Below are 6,348 nucleotides of genomic sequence, written 5' to 3' on the forward strand. Positions count from 1 at the left end.
AGGAGACGGGGCGGGGCCGCCACACTTTCCACACCCCGGCCTCCCCGCCCTTGCCCGCCCCCGCCGCAGCCCCACTTCCGGGATAGGTCCCGGCGCGTCACAGGCCCCGCCCCCCGGGCCACCATTGGCCACGCGGGTCCCGAGGCCCCGCCCCGTCACGTGAAGCGCGCCCTGGCAACCCCACGTGCTGCGGATTAGTGCACTTCCGGCGTGAAGTGAGCACTTTCTCAGGGCCTGCAAACTTTTGGGTTCGGGGCGCCCCGGTCCCCGGCGGAGTCCACGGTGAGCCCCGGCGCGCGCGCGTGGCGGCCCCGGCCCTTCAGGGGCCTGGCGGTCGTCACGTGACGGCCTCAGGTCGCGCGAGGCACGCGGCTTCAACGGGGGTGCCCTGCGTGGTGGTGGCGGGAACGTGGAGCTGCAACCGCAGGCGCAGGTGGGCGCTGCCTCGAGGCCCAGCCCGACGGCGGGGCTGGGTGACCCGTGATGAGGTTCTGGCAGGAATTGCCTCCCCCCCACCCCGGGCGCCCGGACGGGGTCAGCAGCACCCTCGGGGGTGGGCCCTGCGAGACCAAACAGCAGCACGAGGTGCCCCAGCCTGTCCTTCCGACTGGGGCCGTCGTGCAGGTGGTTGGGTGTCAGCCCTGCCGCACGGTGTGCATCGCGGGCTCGGGCCATGCAGCCCTCACAAGCTCGCCTCTTCCTTCCTCTTGGCGCTGGCATTTTGAGTCCGGGGTACGTCCACCCCCTCCCGGGTTAGAGCCCTTGGATTGTCTTCATAAGCCACCGGGAGCCAGTAGGGACCCCACTAGGGTTAGGGACCAGGGGCCTCAGCAGACACGTGCTCCTCTGTGCCCCGCCTCACAGCGCACCGCCTCGGAGGGCTGGTTTATGTGGCCCTGTAAGTCTGTGCTGCTCTCTGGCGAAGAGCCTGTGCCCCTTTTCACATCCCTATGTGTGGGGCTCTACCTGTTGCACAAATATTTCACACACGTCGAATTTAACCTTTATAATAAGCAAGTCAGGTCCCGTAAACCGAATTCAGCCCCGAGCTAATGTTTGAAAGAGTCAGAACCCGGTTCCTGAGTCCACTCTGCTTTCCCTCGCGCTGCCCGACTTCTCCCCGTCTAGTGTTGTTGGAATGATGGCTGGCATTTATGTCAGCGGGGAGGGCATGACCTGTCTTACGGGCGTTATTCCTTTAATGGTAACTGTTGCTTTCTTTCAGCCTCGACTTTAAGTTATGGTTTATACGAAGTAAAAGTTCTGTGAGTTTTGAGAAACGTAGGCCGTGGCGGAACTAACCACTCTCTAATCAAGTTAAAGAATATTTGCCTCATTCCAAAAGTTTCCTCCTGCCTCTTCGTGGTCAGTCCCTCCTCCCCCCATGCCCAGCCCCTGGCAACCGTTGACAACTACTGTTTTATCTACATTTTTCATTGTGAGGGGGGGGGAAAAAGCAGAGGAAAGGAATTTGCCTAAAATCAGAGAGCTAGGACATCGGACAGCTAAGACTGAACTCTAGGCGGTTTGGCTCCACACTCACTGCTTCAGCTACCACCATCACTGCATTCACGTGAAATGTAGATTTGGAATCAGATGATTCAGCTTCATTCATTCAAAAAATACAGTTGGAGGGAAGTTGCTGGGATACTGCATCAGCAAATGTTGAACCGTCGTTCCTAGGGGAAATGCCGAGTTAGGTTCCTGCGAGCCTCTGGTCACGTTTTTGTCAGCTGACCTATATAGCACCTCATTTATTTTTATTTTTATTTTTAAAAGATTTTATTTATTTATTCACGAGAGACACACACAGAGAGAGAGGCAGAGACACAGGCAGAGGGAGAAGCAGGCTCCATGCAGGGATCCCAATGCGGGACTGGATCCCAGGACCCCAGGACCATGTCCTGGGCCAAAGGCAGGTGCTAAACCACTGAGCCATCCAGGGATCCCTTATAGCACCTCATTTAATGTGCATTTCAGTTTAAGACCATCTTATTTAATATATATTTGATTTGTTAACATTTAATTCACAGCCAACAGCACTCTAATGTGACTGAAAGGAGCTTATCCAACACGTGGATTTTCTTTGCAAGGCACATGACAGTCTTCTTGTGCTCAAAACACTAGACAGCATTTTAGCACTAATGCTTCAGGGACATTTTAAATAGCTATGTCACCAGCAAAAGTCACAAAAATGTGAGAAGTGGCACGAAAAGACTGACAGGAAACACTTGTTTAATTTGACAGCTGCAACAAGAGGGCAGAACATCACCTTGCTGGACCTCAGCTAGGAAAATATACATTGGATGACTTCTCCCTTTTGTTGTTCTGTGCTTGTCCATGAATGACTGTAAAGGCACTGCTAGTACTGATTACAAGTAAACTGAAGGCATAAGAAAATTCACAAATATGAGATGTATGAATAATGGGCATTCACTGTTTTTATTTTAGTACCCTTAGCACTGAAATTACCATGTTGATCAAGACAGCCCTTTATGCGTTAGGTGCTTGCAATCCACTAGAGGATATGGTTTAGCAATTTTAACAGATAAATACTATTAAAGAAATAACTCCAGGGTACTGAAAGAAGGGTCTCATCCTCATCTAGTCTAGGTAGTGTCCAATTGAAATATAATGTAAGCCACATGTTATTTTGAGTTTTGTTGTAGCCACATTTAAAAATTTTAAAAAAGAGATAAAATAGATTTCAGCGATATATTTTATTTAACCCGATACACCCAAAATATCTCATATGTAACCAATATAAAATTGTTAATAATTTTATGATTTTTAAAACTGGGTCTTCAATCTCTGGTGTAGGGTATATCTCAATTCAAACTACCCATATTTTAAGCGCTCAGTAGGTATTTATGACTAGTGGCTATCACATTAGACATCTCAGGTCTAGAAGATTTCCAGACTGCTTCCCTAGGGGTGAATGCATTAATCTGACATGAGATAATTGAGTAAAAGCTAGCAACGAGGAGGGTTTTGGAAACGGCACCTTAGGCAAAGGGATTGGAGGTATAGATGAGAAAATTGTGGTATCATCCTGGACCTCAAATTGTTTAGTGTGACTGATATATACTGTAAAAAGATATGGCTGAAGTTGATTAAAATAGACATTGAAATGGTACATATAAGAAAATAACAGGAATGTAGTTTTTGTTTAGAAATACTATTCTGGTTATGATGTGGAAGATTTGGGGGGGAGGAGAAAATATTGGAAATAAGAAACCAATTAGGAATGATTAGTTATGTTGTTAAACAAAGGTGATGACTATGAGAACATAGGATGGATTCAAGAGAATTACATAGAAAAATGGAAATAATATTATAAGTAATTAAATGTTGAGAGGTTAAATGGGAAGGGAGACACAGGGTATGAGGGAGGATATAGTAAAAAACCGGGAGAATGATGCTACCATTCATTGAGATAGAAAATATAACAGAAAAAAACAAATTTCCAGGAAAAGTTGAATGGACTTTTGGGCATATTGAATTTAAGGTTCCTCTGGGGAAAATATATATCTTAAGTAGAAATGGACATTTTGTGAATCATCACATAAATGATTATTAAAGATAAAGCCAGAGGTTTAATCCAGCCTTAAGGACACACATGGACTGAAGTGAAGGGTTGAAAAAAGATAATCCATGCAAGTAGAAATCAAAAGAAAGATGGGGTAGTCATTCTTATATATCGGACAAAATGGACTTTAAGACAAAGAGTATAATAAGTGACAAAATTATATAATGATATGGGCGTCAATCCAAAAAGAAGACATAACATTTCTAGATGTTTTTGCATCCAACATAGGAATACTAAATACATAAAGCAAATATTAATAGACCTAAAAGGAGAAATAGACAGTAATACATTAATAGTTGGGGACTTCAGTACCCCAATTTCAACAATGGATAGATCTTCCATATAGAAAATCAATGAGGAGACACCTGGGTGGCTCAGTCCGTTAAGTGTCTGACCTCAGGTCATGATCCTGGAGTCCTAGGATTGAGCCCTGCATCAGCTCCCTGCTCAGTGGGGATCCTTCTCTCTCTCCCTCTGCTGCTCCCCCTGCTTGTGCTTGCTTGCACTCTCTCTGTCCCTCTCTATGTTAAATAAATGCATAAAATCTTTACAAAGAAAAAAATAGAAAATCAATAAGGAAGCAATGGATTTATACTACACATAAGACCAGATGGACTTAACAGACGTGTAAAACATTCCAACTAACAGTAGCAGAAAACACATTTTTCTCAAGTGCATATGGAACATTCTCCAGGATAGATCATCTGTGAGACCACAAAACAAGTCAGTAAATCTAAGAAGACTGAAATCATATCAAGCTTATTTTCTGACCAATAAAGGTATGAACCTACAAAGAATTACAAGAAGAAAACTGGAAAATTCACAAATATGTGGAGATTAAACAACATGTTACTGAAAAACCAATGGGTCAAGTAGAAATAAAAAAATATCTTGAGACAGTGAAAATGGAAACACAAAATACCAAAACAAATGGAATGCTGCAAAAATAATTCTAAAGGGGAAGTTTATAGTGATTAATGCTTACATTAAGAAAAAATAAAGGTCTCAAATAACCTAACTTTATACCTCAAGGAAGCAGAAAAAAAAGAACTAAGCTTAAGTTAGTAGAAGGAAGGAGATGACAGAGATCAGAGTAGAAATAAATGAAATAAAGGCAGGAAAACAATAGAAAAAATCAGTAAAACTAAAAGCTGGGTTTTTAAAAAATATAAGCAAACAGAAAAACCTTTACCTAGATGTACCAAGAAAAAATAATGGAAGACTAAAAGAAAATTATAAATGAAACAGGAGGCATTACAACTGAGAGACTACTATAAACAATTATACTCCAAACAGTTGGACAACCTAGAAAACACAGATAAATCCAAAAAACATGCAATGTACCATGACTGAATCATAGAGAATAGAAAGTCTAAAAATCCAATTACTAGTAAGGAGACTGAATCAGTACTCAAAACCTCCCAACAATGAAAAGTCCAGGGCTAAATGGCTTCACTGGTGAATTCTATCAAGTATCTAAAGAAGAGTTAATATCATTTTTTCTCAAGCTTTTCAAAAAATTGAGGAGGAGGAGTTACTTCTAAACTCATTTTATGAGACCACCTAACACCAAAATCAGACAACCACACTATAAGAAAAAATTATAGGTTGCTGTCTCTAATGAACATAGGTGCAAAAAAACCCTTAGCAAAATATCAACAAACTAAACTCGGTAGTATATTAAAAAGGATCATACAGCATGATCAAGTGAGGTTTATTCCAGAGATGCAAAGATGGTTCAAATCTGTGAATCAATCAATAGGATATACTACATTAACAAAATGATGTATAAAAATTATAGTCATCTCAGTAGATGCAGAAAAATTCTACATGGATTCATGATAGAAACTCAACAAACTGCATATAGAGTGATTGTACCTCAATATAATAAAGACTATATATAACAAGCCCACAGTTCATATCTTACTGGTGAAAAGCTGTAGCTATCCCTCTAAGAACAGGAACAAGACAAGGATACCCACTCTCACCATCTTTATTTAACATGGTATTGGAGGTCCTAACTAGAGAAGGTAGGTAAGAAAAAGTAATAAAAGGCATCCATATTGAAAAAGAAGTAAAATTATTTCTATTTTCAGATGACATCATATTACCTATGGGAAACCCTAAGGTTGTCTCTACCATAAAAATGTTAGAATAATGAATTCAGTAAAGTTGCAGGACACAAAATTAGTATAGAAAAATAGTTGTGTTTCTATACACTAGCAATGAACTGTCAGAGAAATTACGAAAATTATTTATTTATAGTTGCATAAAAAAGAATAAAATACTTAGGAATAAACTTAACCAAAGTGATGAAAGACCTATACGCTGAAAACTGTATGATGTTCATTGAAGAAACTGAAGAAGACACAAATAAATGGAAATATTTTCTGTGCTCATGGATTGCAAGAATTAATATTATTAAAATGTCCATGATACCCAAAGCAATCTACAGATTCAGTGCAATTCCTATCAAAATTCCAATGGTATCTTTCACATAAAGAGAAACTCCTTATATTTGCATGGAACCACAAAAGACCCCAAGTAGCCAAAGCAACCCTGACAAAGAAGAACAAAGCTGGAGGCATCACACTTTTTTATTTCAAACCATATTACAAAGCTATAGTACTTAAAACTCTGTGGTATTGGCATAAAAACAGACACATAGATCAATGGACTAGAGAAGGAGCCCAGCAATAAAACCATGTCTATATGGCCAATTAATTTATGACAAAGGAGGCATGAATATACAACGGGTA

Source organism: Nyctereutes procyonoides, unplaced genomic scaffold (assembly GCF_905146905.1).
Source record: "Nyctereutes procyonoides isolate TBG_1078 unplaced genomic scaffold, NYPRO_anot_genome, whole genome shotgun sequence".
In the NCBI taxonomy this organism is placed as follows: Eukaryota; Metazoa; Chordata; class Mammalia; order Carnivora; family Canidae; genus Nyctereutes; species Nyctereutes procyonoides.